At 39.1% G+C, this 17,633-nt stretch overlaps 1 protein-coding gene across 5 annotated transcripts in view; it reads left to right on the top strand.

The window, feature by feature from the left end:
• AGR2 (anterior gradient 2, protein disulphide isomerase family member) overlaps positions 1-17,633 on the top strand; it is a 69,608-nt gene that overhangs the window by 30,749 nt on the left and 21,226 nt on the right. Inside the window, exon 1 of one of the 5 annotated variants that reach the window (XM_019797695.2) lies at positions 755-828. The exons of the other annotated variants lie outside the window; for them this stretch is intronic. The gene's annotated coding sequence lies outside the window, so the exon portion shown is untranslated. Of the gene's footprint in view, positions 1-754; positions 829-17,633 lie in introns of those variants that run through there. 5 annotated transcript variants of the gene reach the window in all.

Here is a 17,633-nt window from a genome sequence, read left to right as displayed (position 1 = left end):
TACTGAAAGGTAGCTTCTTGTATTTTGCTTGAAGTTCAAAAGACATAGTTTTAAATGAATAAAATATTTTTAGGTATATTTGGAATTGAACATTTTCAATCCTAAGCCAAAAAAAAAGTAAATCAAGCTCTCTCTGACCTTACATTCACTTGTGTCTGCACTTTTCAAATTTTTGGAGATAATACTGAATAGATGTTTGACCTTGAACAAACTCCATCACCTCTGGGCTTTTTTCATTTGTAAATGAAAATACCAATGATAGTGGCTCTTTTATAGTGTTATAGTCAGACTTAAGTAAGGTGTGTAAAGTGGTCCCAATACATGGTGCCTCGCCCATAGAAGCACTGAGAAAGTGGAAGCTCTTATTATTTCACATCCATTCAAAATACACATGTAAGTAATATAGAATTAAGTTCTATTGACGAGCCCATTGGAAGGGGGAGTAGGAAAGGAAAGCATTCTAGATACTATTGCTAATTTAGGAATACTTCAAAACTTGGGATCTTAAAAGAGCTATTTTGTTATGTACCCTGATTCTGGGGTTCAGGACTTCACACAGAACACAGCTCTATGATGTTGGGGGCCTCAGCTGGGAAGACTTGAAGGTGGGGGAGGGTAACTCATCAGTGGAAGGCTATAACCATCTTTTTTTTTTTTTTTTTTTTTTTAGAGAGGGCATGGGGAGGGCCAGAAGGAGAGGGAGAGAGAATCTAAAGCAGGCTCCATGTCCAGTGCACTGAGATCATGACCTGAGCTGAAATCAAGAATCGGATGCTTAACCAAGTGAGCCGTCCAGGTGTCCCAAGGGCCATAACCAACCATTTTAAGGTATCTTTACTCCTATGTCTGGCAACTGATGCTGGTTGTCACCTGGGACCTCAGCTGGTCTGTCAGCCAGAAAATGCACATGTATATTCTTGTGGTCTTCCAGGGTTCACTAGCTGGGCTGTGCTCACAGTATGGTGGCTGGGTTCCCAGAGCAAGCATCCCTAGAGAGTCAGGCAGCAATCGTGTTGCTTTCACAGCCTCGCTGTGGAAATCACGTAAAGTCACAGAGCCCCACCAGATTTACAAAGAGCATTTTAATGGGAGGAACGGCAACATCACATTGGAAGAAGAGCAAGTGAAATGGGAGCTGTTGTCACAAGCTGTTTGGAAAATACCATCTGCCAGAGAGACCGGGACAAAGTGAGAGGGACAGAGACAAACATTAAGACAACCTGAAAGGCGAACACCGCTATGGCATAGCCGTGAACCAAAACATCTGGGAGAGACACTTAAAGACATTTTGAAACGTCAAGTGACCACCGCCCCAGTGCAAAAACTCACTCAGAACTGTCAAAAGATTACTAGGTTCATATACTCGGAAAGAGAGCAGGTGCTAACAAAATTCTCAAAGTTGCTTTTCAAACTAAGCCAAGAAAAGCTAAGAAGAAATAAAGTTGTTTTTAGATACAGGACCTATCACAGAGCTAGCAGGTGCCTAGAAAAGCAATCTAAAACAACTCTGGTCATAAGGGTTCTGGGTTTTTTTCAAGATTAAATTAAAGAGTTCATACGATTCAAAAAGTGACTTTTCTTGTGCATTTCCATGCTGTGTGCTCTAGCAGAATATTTACTTTCTCATATCTTATCTTTGAAACACTATGAGATTAGTATAATTGTTCCCATTTTATAGGTAAGAAAGCTGAGCCTTGAGAGGCTAAATAATTTGCCTTTCTACCTGATCCCTAATTCTTGGCACTTTGCATTGCTACACAATGCTTTCGATTTGATTTATCTTGTAGAGAACATTTAAAAGTACCAAACAGACACTTCTGGCCAGAGTTTGAAACAGGGAAATAGAATTCAAAGCACCATAGAAAGCTCTAAATTTTTAACTACCAAAAACATTCTAAAGAAGAGGGCACTGAATGTCCCAGTCAACAAGACCAATGAGTCTTTGGAGCAACATGCTTTGAGAGGAAGGAGCCCATCACATAAGGCCTGACTTGACTGAAAGGATTTTTGTGAGGAGCGTGAACCAAGAAAGAAACGTGATGAACTTCAAACAGAGAACGGACATCTTCGGGGAGACTTCTTAAGGAGACAATGCATTAATTTTTGAACAAAAAAGTATAAATATTCATAGGTAGTTTCAGAAATCATTAGGGACAAATGAGTAAAAGAAATATAAATCTGAAGTTGACTGTGCTAATTAGCTAGAAAAATAAATATAGATGTTAAATCGATGCTTCTGAAGTTCACAGTGCCGTTAAAAAATCGACATGGACAGCAAAACATTTCAAAAGCTCTAACCTGGCAGACTCTTTTTCAATAGGCCCACTTTTTTCTTTAATCTTTAATTTCTTGGGCTGTAACCTGAACTCTCCTTAGAGACATAGTTACATTTGCATTTTTCTCTGCCTAATTTAACATGCCCTTCCAGATTTGTCAGATAATAAATTATTTTATTGAGCTAGTGAAACTTTTTTTATGCAGAAAGCTTTCTTTACAGACAGCACAGTAAAGGTATTTTATTGTGGTTTGCTACTTACACCAAAAGGAATCTTGGGTTTTTTTTTTTTTTTTTAATATGTGTCACAACACAAAACAAATGATAGAACTGAAATTTTAAAAAATAATCTAATCCCGATATTTTCATCTAAGTCGTGCAAAAGCAAATTTAGAGTATTAAACTACATTCTTCCCACAAATAAGCCAGTTCTGTAAGGGGGGAAAAGCCTTTTGTTGAAGCCTCTCGCAGTAACGGTTCACATAATACCATTCTATAGCAAAATGCCAGATTCGCCCAAGCTATTAATCGCACAGATTTGGAAATCTCCACATGAGAGTAATTTTAAATGCTTCATGTGCATGCATGAGTGTGTGTGTGTGTGTGTGTGTGTGTGTGTGTGTGTGCACATATACAGCAGAGTAAGTGAAGAAACAAGAGGTTCTCTCTCTTTCTCTCTTTTTAAAGATTTTACTTATTTATTTGAGAGAGAAAGAAAGAGAGGGAGTGAGGGCATGAGGCAGGAAGGGGCAGAGGGAGAGGGAGAAGCACGCTCCTGGCTGAGCAGGGAGCCAACTTGGCGGGGTGGGGTGGGGGGGATCCTAGATCCCAAGACCCTGGGATCATGTCCTGGGTCAAAGGCAGATGCCTAACCAACCCAGGTGTCCCTCTCTTTCTCTCTTTTAAGTGTCTTTATATATTACCTAAAGCTAGTTACTGGTGGTTTAACTCCTATTCAAAAGCTTCTATATCTGAGATATGATTTTTTAAGCTTTAGGTTCAAAATCTAGAATAACCAATTAAGAATGTGTTCATTTGTTTGTTTTACCATTTTACCATAACACTATCATTTAGGGGGAGGGGAGAATATAGCAGTTAAAATATTCCTGAAGCTAGCAATGGATTACCAGGAGATCTGTCTTTGCCATTTCCCTCTGGTTCTTCTGACCCAGGATGGATGAACTTGGACAAAACCATCAGAGGACAATCCATGCTTCCTGGTTTGTGCACGTGTTCTCCCTACAAAGAGAGATACTTTCAGATCCTGACACCTGATGAAGGTTCACCCTCCTATAAATGATGGCTACTCAAAGGGCCATGTTTTGCCATCTTCAATGCACCTTCAAAAATAAGGAAAATGTTCTCTTTGGGAAGTGAACATCATTATTCATTTGCACCCAAGGATTTAAATTCAAATCCATTATGGAGAAGGACATACTTCACATTTTTTTTTCAAGCTTTGATTTGCAACTACAAGTGGGATCCACGGGGAAGGTAACAGGTTACTTAGCAGAAGCCCATCCTCATACACTGCGCAAAGCTTCAGAGAAGCCCAAGAATTATTAGAAGAGGTTTTTTTAGAAGGAACTATATATACTAGAGGATATGGAAAATCCCCTTGGATTAGAAACAGTGCCAGGTTTCCAATCCATTCCCTACAAATAGCTTTTCTGTTGTTTTTGTTGTTTTGTTTCAGAGCTCTCAGAGCTTCACAGACACCCACCAACACCATCAGCTGGTAGACTGACAAAGACTGTTAACTTAGTTAACAGATCTGGAACTCCCCCCAGATCCTCTGTGAATGCCTCATTCATACTGTAGGACGCAACATAAAATAGACTCGTTAAAAAAGAAAGCAGTTTATTTTCAGGTTGGGATCATTGGATCTGGCTATTAAATAGAGAATGGATAAAAATAGTCTGTTTTTAATATATGAGATAAACTGTACAAGAAGTGTTTATCTCAACCTATTGATGCTGTTCTGTGTTAAACTGCTCAAGTTTTTAATTAGTTTATTGTCTTAAATAAGTTAATGTTCCCACTTGAAATATTATTTACACCATTTGTTGGCGTAGACTTGCTTTTCCAAAGGCATATCTAAGTTTAACGTCAACTTAGCCAGATGTTCATTATCATAAAGTCCGAGTTAATGATAATTGACAGTGTGACTTCATGGCAACACCAAGGTACTGTTCCAAAGTGGTACTTACCATTTAAACTGTTGCATTATGAAAAGTGTTTAAGCCAAAGTTAACTTTCTTTTCCTTCTACTGTACCTAAAAATTAAGATTCATCAATGGCCAAGATTTGGATTAAAAGAACAGAAAGGGACCAGAGAGAAACAATGCTCTGTAAAAATGATGTCCTCTCCTTGGGAGTCATGAAGCTACTCTAGGGCTTTCCTGAAATAACTCACAGACTAAAATAAACTTGGCACAAACGTCTTTGGGTCTTAGCATCAAGGCAAACCACAATCCTCCCTAAAAGGTCAAATTTATAGTGCCTTCCTAAGTGTTCCACTGATGGATGTTAATTAACATCATAATCTGATTCTTGGCTTGGGGCACCTGGGTGACTCAGTCAGTTAAGTGTCTGACTCTTGATTTTGGCTCAGGTCATGATTTTGGGGTCCTGGGATCGAGCCCCACATCGGGCTCCATACTCAAGGCAGAATCTGCTTGAGAATCTCTTTCCTACTCCCTCTGTCCCTCCCCCTGCTTGCGTGCTCTCACTCTCTCAAATAAATAAATAAAATATTTTTTAAAAATCTGATTCTTGGCTTAAATAAAGGACAATTTAGAGGAATGCTCAGCTGACCATTTGACTTATGGTCACACTGCTGGCTTCTCTCAACACTCTTCAGCAGTGTGTGTTGTGGCCAACCACCCACATTATGAATGATGCTGGACTCAAATACTGGTTCAACCATTTTTTAACCTATGTTAGTTTAGATAAGTCATCTAATTTGTCTCAGTCTCTGCTTCTTTACATAAGAAATAGTAATAATACTCACTTGACATATTGTTGCAAGGGAGAGAAACAGTGTAGCAAAGCACCTAGCTCAGAGCCTAACAAGTGTTTGATTAGGATGATTATTTATTCAATAAATGTTTATCCAATATTACCAATATTACCATTTATAAGTCACAAAGAATCATGAGTCATACAAATGGAACTGAATCCTATCCTAATATTCATATATTTAGACCTCTTTACTGCAAGAATCCAAGTGTAAAAAGAGGGAATATTGTACTCACCTGCCACTAGTAGGAATATTTTCTGCCAACCTGTTCATGCTCTCCAGCACACACTGTCTATATGTGAGGGCTTTGGAGAATATTTACACTTTCACATTTATATTTTTAACAATTATTAGAAACTTGGGGCCCTCATTTTCTTTTCTATCTGCAGGTCCAGCCTCCATGCCCACCTCATCTGTATATTTTGGTATACAAACAAAAACTTAGACTTTAGAATCAGATAGACAAAGTTTTGATTCCTGGCTCCAACATTTACTAGTGTGAAATCTTAGGCTAATTACTGACTTTTATGAACCTATTTACTTCACCTATAAAATTGGAACAACAATTGTCTTATAATGGCATTGTAAGGATTAGAAACAAAGAAATGTATGTTCCTGGCACAGAGTTGACTCTCAATGGATGGGAACAATATTGTTGCAGTTCTTTGTGTTATTTCTACCTAATGCTAAGCTTTAGCCTTAAGCTGAGCTATTTCAGTCTATGCAAGGATAAAGATCTCATTCTGAACTTCCATTTTGGGACAGGATAATGTATCTGTGCTTCTCTTATTTCTCTTGCTAAGTACAGCTAAAAACCATGGATGTTATATTTTAAAAAGAGAAAGGGACAGAGAGAGAGAGGGAGGGACCAAGAAAGACAGAGACTCTAAAGACAGAAAGAAGAAAACAAACAAGATAGAGACCTTGGGACCCAAGGAATAGCACTGTGTTGGATTCCCTGGGTTTTCTTGTTGCCTCAAGCACCCTAAATGTGGGAATGAAGAAGTTGGCAACCTGAAACAACTAACAAATGCATGCGAAATAAGCTCCAAGAAAAACCTGCTCTTCTAGTCAAAAGACCAGGAAAAGCACAACCCAGCAAGACAGAAAACTTTTAGACAATAACCACTCTCCTCTAACCAAACACTATGGGAAAATTTGTAGATTCCCTATCACCATTGTCAGCAAAGGCTAAGCAGAAAGCCAAGACTTCCACCACCATTTGGTAATAATGTGGCACCTCTTCCATGTGCATTGGTGTCAAGAAGACTAAGCGGGAAGTGAGGACTTTGACCTATCTTCCCATCTCTCCACCCTTGGGTTGCTGTAAAGAAGAGTAATGAGGTACCCCTTCCTTTCCCAGGCAGGATGTTATCATTGGAGGCCTGGTGGGAAGTCAGAAGTCCCACCCCTACACAGCAGTAACAAGATAGTCAACCCCAAAGATTGTGTTAAAAGAGGTTGAGTAGAAAACTTGGATTTCCATCACTACTGAGCAGTGAGAAGATGGCTCCCCACTTCCCTCATCTGTATGGTATCAGATGTGTCACTAATAAAACAGATTTAAATAAGACCCAGAATCTCATAGCATAATATCAAAAATATCCAAGATTCATTAGAAAAATAAAAACAATACCAAGAACTAAGAAAATCTCAACTTGAATGAGAAAAAAAAAAAACAATCAATAGATGTCAATAGTGCAATGACACTAATGTTGGAATTATTAGACAAGGAGTTTAAAACACGCATCATAAAGATACCTCAATGAACAATTGTAAACATACTTGAAATAAATGAAGAACATAGAAAGAAACAGCAAAGAAACAGAAGATGTAAAGAAATTTTTAAATGGAAAAACACAACTGAATTTTAAAAAATGGTGGACTCACTAGCAGAGTAGAGAAAAACAGAAAAATCAATAAACTTGAAGAGACAAGGGGGAAGTTCACTCAGTCTGAACAACAGAGAATAAATATGCTGAAAAAAAAATAAATGAACACAATCTCAGGGACCTGTGGGTTTATAACAAAAGATTTAACATTCATGTCACCGATATCTTCAAAGGAAAGGAGAAAGACCTTTGGGATTGAAAGTCTTTGAAAAAATAATAGTTAACAAATTCCAAGTTTGGCAATAGACATAAACCTATGAATTCAAACAGGATAAACCCAGAGATATCCACACTGAGACATATGATAACTAAACTTCTGAAAACTGAAGGCAAAGTCTTGACAACAGAGAAATGGCACATTATCATATTTATAGGGATAAAACAATTGAAATGACAACAGATTTCTCATCAGAAACCCTGGAAGCTAGAAGAAAGAGACATTTTTCAAATGTTGAAAGAAAAAAAAAAACCTGTGAACACAGTATCCTGTATCCCATGAGATATTCATCAGGAATTAAATGGAAATCAAGACATTCTCCAGTAAAGGAAACTTGAGAATTTTTTTGCCAGTACCTACTCTAAAAGAATGGCTAAAGAAAACCCTAAAAACAATGCAAATGTTCAAAGAGTGAACCTAGGGGAGCACCTGGGTGGCTCAGCCATTAACCGTCTGTCTTCAGCTCAGGTCATGATCCCAGGGTCCTGGGATCGAGCCCCACATCAGGCTCCCTGCTCCGCGGGAAGCCTGCCTCTCCCTCTCATACTCCCCTTGCTTGTGCTCCCTCTCTCACTGTCTCTCTCTGTCAAATAAATAAATAAAATCTTAAAAAAAAAAAAAAAAGATTGAACCTAGGAACTTCAAGAAGGAAGGAAGAACATAAAAAGTAAGAATATGGATAAATGCAATGAATGTGCTTTCTTCTCAAGTTTTCCCAATTATGTTTGATGCGTGAAGCATCATGTGGTGCTCAAGATATGTAGAGGAAATATGTTAATACTACTATATTAAAAACATCATGTGGTGCTCAAGATATGTAGAGGAAATATGTTAATACTATTATATTAAAAGAAGATAAAAGGACTCAAAGGGAAGTAAAGTGTGTCCCCTTTACTCAAATTGGTAAATTTCTAATGGCAGTCAACTGTTATGTATATAAAACTTAATAGCTAGAGCTACAACTAGAAAATGTAAATAGATACACTCAGAAATACTATAGATAACTCAAAATGGAATTCTAAAAATGTTTAAGTAGTTAAAAATAGAACTACGATCTAACAGTTGTACTACTAGGATACCCAAAGGATGCAAAAATACTGATTCAAAGGGGCATATGCACCCCAATGTTTATAGCAGCATTATCAACAATAGCCAAATTATGAAAAAAGTCCAAATATCCATCAACTGATGAATAGATAAAGAAGTTGTGGTCTATATGGAATATTACTCAGCCATCAAAAAGAATGAAATCTTGCCATTTGCATCGATGTGGGTGGAGCTAGAGTGTATGATACTAACTGAAATAAATCAGTCAAAGAAAGACCAATGTATGATTTCACTCATATGTGGAATTTAATAAACAAAACAGATGAACATAGGTAAAGTGAGAGAGAGAGAGAGATTGAGAGAGAGAAAAGCAACCATAAAGGACTCTTAATTATAGAGAACAAACTGAGGGTTGATGGAGGGAGATGGGTGGGGGGTGGACTGCATAGGAGATGGGCATTAAGGAGGGCACTTTTGTGATGAGCACTGAGTATTATATGTAAGTGATGAATCACTCAATTCTACACCTAAAACCAATTTTGCCATATATGTAACTAACTAGAATTGGAATAAAAAAATAAAAATGTTTAAGTAACCTATAGGAAGACGAGGGGACAATTCTTATTCTGTTTAGAGTTGGGTAAAAATTGCTAGTGGCTTGGTCATGTTCTTCATCAATATAAAGCTATCCCCCTGCTCAACCTCTGTCTACTGTGAGTATTGATTATAACACAGGGGTCTATACTCTGTGGGCTTTACTAATAGCCACTACAGTCTTGGAGTGTTGAGAAAAATAACACATAGGGCTGTTTATTTGAAGAACAAGAGGCCTGTTTTCCAATATAGCCTTGGATCAAGCAAGATCACGAGATCAGGGCACTTGGACTGCACTGGATTGTACCCCTAGCCCTCTTCCTCGTACACATACAGAATAGCTTTTCTTATATTGCATTTTGGTACAAGCTGTCAGCTACATTGATGTGAAGGCTTTTCAAAGAGGCAGTCCGGCATCTAATATTAGTAATATTACCGGTATCTTCCATTTATGGGGCACCTCTTACATACCTACATTACCAGATACCTTGTAAAATTATTATTAATCTTTACAACAAGTCCTGGAAGTATATTATCTCATTTACGAGTGTCTGACCGAGAAGCCTAACTTGTACCTGTCTCCACTCAGACTGTGACTGTATAGAGAATTTTTTTATTCAAAAAATGTTCTTTCACTTCTTCACACTGATTGCATTAGGAGAAGATACCAGGGGAAATCCTGAGGTTAGGATAGAAAAAAATTGCTAACAGGAATTATAATCATGGGCTAAAAGGCAACCCAAGTGCTGTATAGCCAGAATAGACGGACTACATGGACACCCAATGAAGAGAGAACAAAAGAGAAATCTTTATGGCCACCATGAAGTAAGAGAGGGAGTCATCAAACTACCCTGATAGGTTCTCACACAAAGAGGTGCTTCCTAAGTGCTGTTTATGCAGGAATCAACCATGTATGGGAATTCTATAAATCGTAGGATAGCGGGTATTCAAATGCTACTGGACATAGGGGGACAATTGAAGGGATAAGTCTTTTTTTTTTTTTTTTATTAAATAGGCTCCACACCCAATGTGGGGCTTGAACTCATGACCCTGAGATCAAGAGTTATGTATCCTGCCAACAAAGACAATCAGGCACCCTGAGATGAGTCTTATAGACAGATTCTGATGCAGTGACTAGGTTTCTACTCTCTTTCTTGAGGGTTTTTAATACACTTGCATGTCAAAAGCAATCTAAATCTGGCCCTGAAAATTCCCCCTTACTGTCTTTCATTGTAACAGGCAGGCTTTTCTTGAAGAGTGAGACAATTGAGATCTTGCCCAGTGTTGTGTTAAAGCAGTAAGCGTTTGGCAGACCCCCTAACTCCTCTGAGCCTATTTCCCCATTTGTACAGTAAAGAATCTGGAGTAACTGATCTCTAAAATTATTTCCAAATGTAAAATTTCATGACCTTATTAAAAATATTTTAGAGATAAATCTCTAGCCCTGATTGTTTGAAGAATATAATATTTATAATTCCTGTTGGCTCTGGGTTATTACTTGATGTCTAGTATTTTTTTCTGAAAGGTAACACAACTTCACAATGACCAATCTTCATAAAATTTTTAGTGCGTTAGTGGTGTCGAGCTATTTCAACTGTATAGAACACACATTAATACCATTGTTCTCTCATAGAACATTTATTTTTCTGTCTTCAGTTTCATGGCCATAAACTTCTCTTTCCACATCAGTCAGAAGCTGTAGACGTCTCCCATTGACTATTAACGGGAAGCATCACAAAGGATGTTGACAGATCAATCACCGTGATGAAAAATACAACTCAGATCACAAGTACCCCCAGCAGTGATTCAACACATTTGTGAAACAAAGTGACAGCCATCAGGATAGCTCTGGATGTGTGAGGCGTTAGAGTGACCCCACCCTTTTGAGCCATAATTTTCCTGATGTCAAGTGAGGTAAAGATAGCTGCCCTACTTTCTCAAACAACAGTTTAAAGAGTCAAATGGCAGGATGTACCTGAAAGAACTTTGCGCACACAGAAGCAGATTGACATGGAAATGTATGAGTAGCGCTATCTTTCTAGGAATAGGGTGCACATTATCCTATCGAGTAAGCGGTAGTCTGAGTCTATAGAACACCTATTTTGATAAAACATGTTTTTACACTAGGGCACGATTTCCTAAAGTTTGTTCCATGGAATGTTAATAGATATTATGCAACTAACAGCAACAACAATAAAACCCCTTGCAAATTTTATTTGATCAGATAGTTTGGAAAAATGCTTGGTTAAGGGAAGTTCAACAGACCTCTTTCCCAGGGAACTTCCTAACGCCTTTAATATGCTAATGTGCAACATGCCAAGGGCACCGTGTAATGCAGTCATTTCTAAGCTTATTTGACTATAAACCATTTTCCTAGGGAACATCTCTTGGCAGTAATGTCCACTGAGTGTCATTAGGGAACAGCGCACTAATGAAAATGTGGGGGTTTGGTGCACCTTGCTGACTGAAGCCAAACCTATTCACGTGTGCCTCAGAGCTGGAATCCCAGACAGACACGGGTGGGGGGCGGGGGGAAGCCGGGGCAGCTGATGCCGATTCCAGGTTAATCACTTTGCTAATAACATGAAGCTAAATAGGGCTTCTGGGCAGCAGAGACAAGGCTTTGTTTTGTTTTGTTTCATCTTTGTTTTTTGTTTTTGGTTTTTCGCTTCCCAGGTTTTAAAGTAAAAGCATAGGTAAACTGATGTCATTTGGCCAAAATTCACCCACCCACATCATAGAGCTGCTCTCCCTTCTCACTCCCCACCCTGAACCCATATTCTATAATCTCATGTTCTGCTTTTTTTGCTTTTCTATTCAACACTTCAGATCCTAAATTTTCTGGGACCCCCAACTGGGCATCCTAGTGAAAGAGAGCGTATCAAAGTAAATAAGAACTCTCATGACTCTGGATTCAAGTCCTAGGTTCAGCACCCACAATTTACTAGCTGGGTGGCCTTAGGCAAGTTATTTCACTTTTCCTGGCCTCAATTTCCCCCGGAGTAAATAGAATAAGATAGGCATCCTTACTATTTAAATTTAGGAACTGAATAAATTTGAATAAATCCCTTCCTATCCAAACTCCCACTACTTGCTGTCTGAAAATCAGGAACCAAATTGATTCCATTAGTATGATATCCCTTGTTATCCAATTTTGCTACCCAAACACAAAATAAATTTGATAGCAAGGAATATTTGTGGTACGCACTTCCTAGAGTCTTTGTGATGATTAAACTAGTGAATATTTGTAAAGCACCTTGAGACTGGTACATAGAGAATATTTCCTATTTTATTGTTCCTACCAATATGACATAAAAATTTCATAAGTGTTAATGATAGACCTCTTCTAGGCAATTTACTTTTACTTAACAGAGGCTCTTGATACTATAATCCTTTTATTAAAGGACCGACCCTCAAATTCTATTTATGTGTTCATTTGTTTGTTTTTAACTGAGGATCTTTTTTAGGAAGGAAAAAGAACATGGGGGGTATGAATCTGGAGACTTCCTTTCTAGTAAAACTAATTTCGCACAAAGTACTAGTCATAACCCATTAGGCAAGGATGTATCCTGTTTCAGTTCCCTCCTCAGAAAAAAATGGAACAAATACCTATCCTTCTTACCTCATGAGGTTGACCAAGAAAATGAATGTGAATGTGTTCTGCACATGGTAACATATAATCCTGAGGAAAGAGACTGCTTTTCACTCCACTCAGGCCACTGTTTATGCTATGTGTGGACTATGACCTGAGGATCAGGGCACTAGAACACATATGAAACCCACAGTCATGAACCAGTCCATTCATGAGCATTTTCACACTGTTTAACACGCCGCTGGTCGTAGCGTAGGATGTGCTGGAAACAATATCCACTCAAGCCATACCACTTTACTGAATACCAACTAGGTACCAGGAGCTGTTCTTGGGGCAACCGTGGTTGAATCATGGAGTAAGTGACTCATTACCCACAGAAACAGATGTTCATGTGAATTTTCCCTCTCACCTACCATATTGCTGATCCTTATCAAGTCACTGATATTCTTTGCTCCAGCCACTTTCTCTGTAAAAATGGCCTCCTGTTTCATGAGACTAGGACTATTCATAAGATCATGTTACTAAAGTGTGTGCATTTCCTCAAAAGGAAAAGTATAACTGGAAACCAGTGTACTTATCAGGAAAGTACCAGGGAACTGATTTCCAACTGCAAATGCCTGCTTTGTTGTTCATTCATTTTTTTTCCCTCAGAAACTTAATAAACTTTATCTAAAGGTCATGAGTTCTTCCTGAATAGCAGCACCAAAGGTATTTGTATAGTATTTAATATTTAGCCAACCCTTTACAATCTTACTGTTTATTTTCCTCCTAGCAACCCAAATTAGTTCATTACTATCCTATTCTTCTTAGACATGAAGAAGCTGAGGCCCCAAGCCGTACACGGTTGATCAAGTATAACCATCAACATCACCCCTACTCTTATCAGTCAAGTGACAAGTAAATCATCAAGTTGGACATTTTTAGATTTTTAAAAATTTTATCCCCAAAGTATGATTGACTGTGCAAAGAAGATTTTTTTTTTAAGCAGGTTTTTTTTTTTTTAAAGATTTATTTATTTGACAGAGATAGAGACAGCCAGCGAGAGAGGGAACACAAGCAGAGGGAGTGGGAGAGGAAGAAGCAGGCTCATAGCAGAGGAGCCTGATGTGGGGCTCGATCCCATAACGCCGGGACCACGCCCTGAGCTGAAGGCAGACGCTTAACCACTGTGCCACCCAGGCGCCCCAGTGTGCAAGGAAGATTTAATCCTAGCAGGGAAAAAAAGGCTCAGATAGAATATGAATCTAATGCATACAATAGAAAATATTATTGTGTTAATATAAAAGAAATTCTTCTTTCCCTCTCTATTTTCAATATCTTTTCCCCCTTACCCCAATTACCTGCTAAATTATCCATGAAATATGCTCTCAGCTTATCTCATACTAATGTGAAATTGTGAAAGAAAAAAGAGAATAAAACCCCAGGAAACTAAAAACCTTAGGTTCAAAACACACAAGCGAAGTCATTAAGAGTGATTGACAACAGCACAGCCTCTGCTGCGTGATTCGTCTAATTCAAAAGCGATGTGTTCTTCTGAAGAAAGACTATAAATGCGAACTGTCTGAGAACACTTCTAAGTCATGCTCTGCCCTCAGCTGGGCGCTTACCGGCCCTTGTTTTCTATGTTCTTTTTTGGGTCTCACCCATTCACACCGTGTGCTTCATCCCCCACACGTAGTCTGTGTGAGTTACCTCAATTCTGGTAGGTGGATTTTGACCATTTAGGGTGAATGAAAGGATCTTTGCCTTCTTCAATTCCCAACTTCATGTAAGCAGACAAAACCATCTCTCATTGGCAAAGGAAACGAAAACATCAAATTTCATTGGCTACTCCCTCCTTCCCCACATTTATTCCTGCTGCTGAAGAAAAGATACCCCACCTTCTTGTCAAGGAAAACCCTTTCACCAAAGTCCCTCCACCACTTCCCTATGGCTATTTTCAGTCTTTATTTCCCACCACCCCTCAGACACATTACGTGGTACATCCATATTAGTTAAGTTCTAGGGACGCCTGGGTGACTCAGTCAGTTAAGCGACTGACTCTTGATCTCAGCTCAGGTCTTGATTTCAGGGTTGTGAGTTCAAGCCCATGATGGGCTCCACACTGGGCATAGAGCCTACTTAAAAAAAAAAAATTCTAGAAGCTAAGGTTTCCAGATATTTCCGTCATGCTTAACAATTGGGGGAATTAAGAACTTTTTTCCCAAGGCTTATAGGATCTCTCCATATATTTATCTCTCAAAAGCCTCCAGATTATTTTTAATAGAGCAAGACTTGTGTTATTTGTCTATGCAATAAATGTTGTCAATGAAGATAGTGTAACTAGAGAAAAGAAATGATTAGAAAAGGGGAAGGAGGAGGGAAACTGTTGCTTGGGATAATATGAAACATTGGCATAGGCCTTGTTGTGTTCCAGGTGCTATTCTTAGTACATTAGAGATGGGATCTCATTTTTTTCTGCTAAAACACTCTGTACAGTAGGTACTATCTTATAGCTAGTTTACCATGAGGAAACTGAATTACAGAAAGATTAGTAAGTTACCTAAGATCCCTCAGTTAGTAACAAAAATTCAAACCCAAGAGCTGTCTTCGTGCCCATTGCTCTTAACACGGCATCCCACTGTCCTACAGGACCCCACCCCCCAGGCTGATGTGGGGCACTGATGGCCACATTTCCACATAGACCAATTTTTACACTTGCTTATGTTTTTATGTTTTAAAAATTACCAGTATGTTTTCCCTCCCAAAATAGATCTCGCATAGTGTGGGTAACCATCCCTGAATTCTGTCATTAGACTCTGCTGCTGTTGTGCAAGTCTCTTTCCTCCCCATTCCTGTCTTATATAGTAAATTCCCTGCAAGCAGGTTTCGTGTCTCCTTCTTCTTTGTACCTCCCCGAGGGACCTAGCACAATGCCATACATGCAATGAAATACAAAAGTAAATTTCTAGGTGCAAGAACTCAAATTAAATTCTCTTGGAGTCTGAAAGGAAGTTGAACCTCAAGCATCCTAAAGAGGCGAAGTGGGTAACAACCTGAGACTAATATCAGCCAGGACCAGGCAGGGACAGGCTTATCAGATGACTCAGGTCACTGCAGAGCAAGGACCCCATAGCAGTGCTGCAGGGATACAAGACAGGCCGGGCCTGCTGAAACAGGAAGTGACATGGCTTTCAGCGAGAAGCTTCCCCGGCTCTGCCATTCCTAGGGCTAACCCTGGGAACAAAGTGTGCCCTCACCAACACCCACTCAGAATTCTGCTCCACCCTTTAATCTAAAGAATTCGTTCACACAAACATTACAGGGCTGTTGCCCAGTGTTCTCACTTCATGGAGGCTGGACGTGGTGCCTTCTGATGCATCGGGAAATTTCCACAGCCCCTCAGGGTCTCTCTGGTTTTGGATCCCACTCCCCTCTTCTCGTGCACTCAGCTTCAGCCAGCTGGCCCCCTCCACTCCACGGACAGTCCTTCCTCAGTGCTTTTGCCATTGCTCTTGCCTCTGTCTGGCTGGCACCCCTACCTTTTATTCTGTGAGGTCTTCCCAAAATGACAGATGCCCACTACCAACGCTCCACATCCCTTCACTTGCCCCATTTTCCTCTATTCTACTTACCTCCATCTAACACACTATATGTTTGGCTAACTTATTTATTGTCTGCCTTTCTGCACTAGAACATAACTTTCATAAGGCCAATAATTTTGCTGCTTTAATCACTACTGAATCCCTATGCTTATAAAAGTACCTGGAAATGGCAGCACATCACAATTACTTTTTGATTGAATAAAGTTTCCTTCACTTTTATTAATGATTCATTACCACCAAAAATACTTATGCACTTGATATGTACATAGATATAGGAATAAAGTCATACACACATATAAATATGCATATATATGTATATATATATATATACACACATACACACACACACGTATACTCCTGGATAGTGTATTAGATATATTAAGAACATGATTAATATTAAACACTGAGTGTTCTTGGAATAAAGACACACATCCTAAGACATATTCTAACTCACCCTCTATTCCATTAGCTTGCTTTCTTAGATGTTTACACTGGGGCACACATATCCTGAATGTTATCACTTCTCATTCAGAGAATAAATATATAAAAGCAGGAAATAGAGGCCTTCTTCTACCCCTCCAGAAAGAATTAGATAGTATCGTCATTCTACCCACCCCAAATCAGGCCTCTATCTGGGTACCCATCTGCTGCGCAGTACATTTGTAATTACCACCTGGCTCATCCCAGGCTTGCTGCCAGCTCCCCTCCTCACCTGCTTCCCTTCCTTAGTCTCCCTCTCATCAATCAATGAATAAAGCCTGGCTCCACCAGGACCTTAAATAAAGACACTCCCTCATTACCACAGCAATAATCACCCCTTAGACAACACTCTCTATGCTGTCCCACTGGATCCCCTTGAAGTATCAAGCAAATACTGAGTAAAAAATAATCACAAGAGCTTCCATGAACACAAATCAATTCAGACCTGGATATAGCAGGTTGCTTTTATACCCTTCTCATCTCCAAATGACAGTTCCAGACAGTGCCAAATGGTTTAGGAAAAGTGATTTTGGTTCAAGGTAGAGAGCTAAAACTGAGAGCTCTGCTGAAACTAGGGCCCTGGGAAAAGGGGTTAGAAAATTCCATCCTGTGGCCAGGAAACATAGGAAAACAACTTGTCTTTGCAGAGACCTGGTAAAGGAAGTCAAAATAAAGTAAACATGGTCTTGTGAAAAAGCAAAACTCTTCATGTATCTTATGCGTGGGTACGGAAATGAAGTTTACATTATCCCCATTATTCTGGAATCTTCTAGAGGACAATAACATAAAAATTGCCCTCACCAAGGATACTACTCAGGCACTTGCCACACACAAACTCAAAACTCCTCTATAGAAACTTAGCTACAACTCAGCAATTGGATTCCTGCCGAAAAATCATCCCAAGGGAAGATGAGTTCACAAGTAAAGTGT

This window comes from Ailuropoda melanoleuca, chromosome 1 (genome assembly GCF_002007445.2).
Source record: "Ailuropoda melanoleuca isolate Jingjing chromosome 1, ASM200744v2, whole genome shotgun sequence".
Classification (NCBI taxonomy): domain Eukaryota; kingdom Metazoa; phylum Chordata; class Mammalia; order Carnivora; family Ursidae; genus Ailuropoda; species Ailuropoda melanoleuca.
This window is presented reverse-complemented; position numbering and strand designations above follow the sequence as displayed.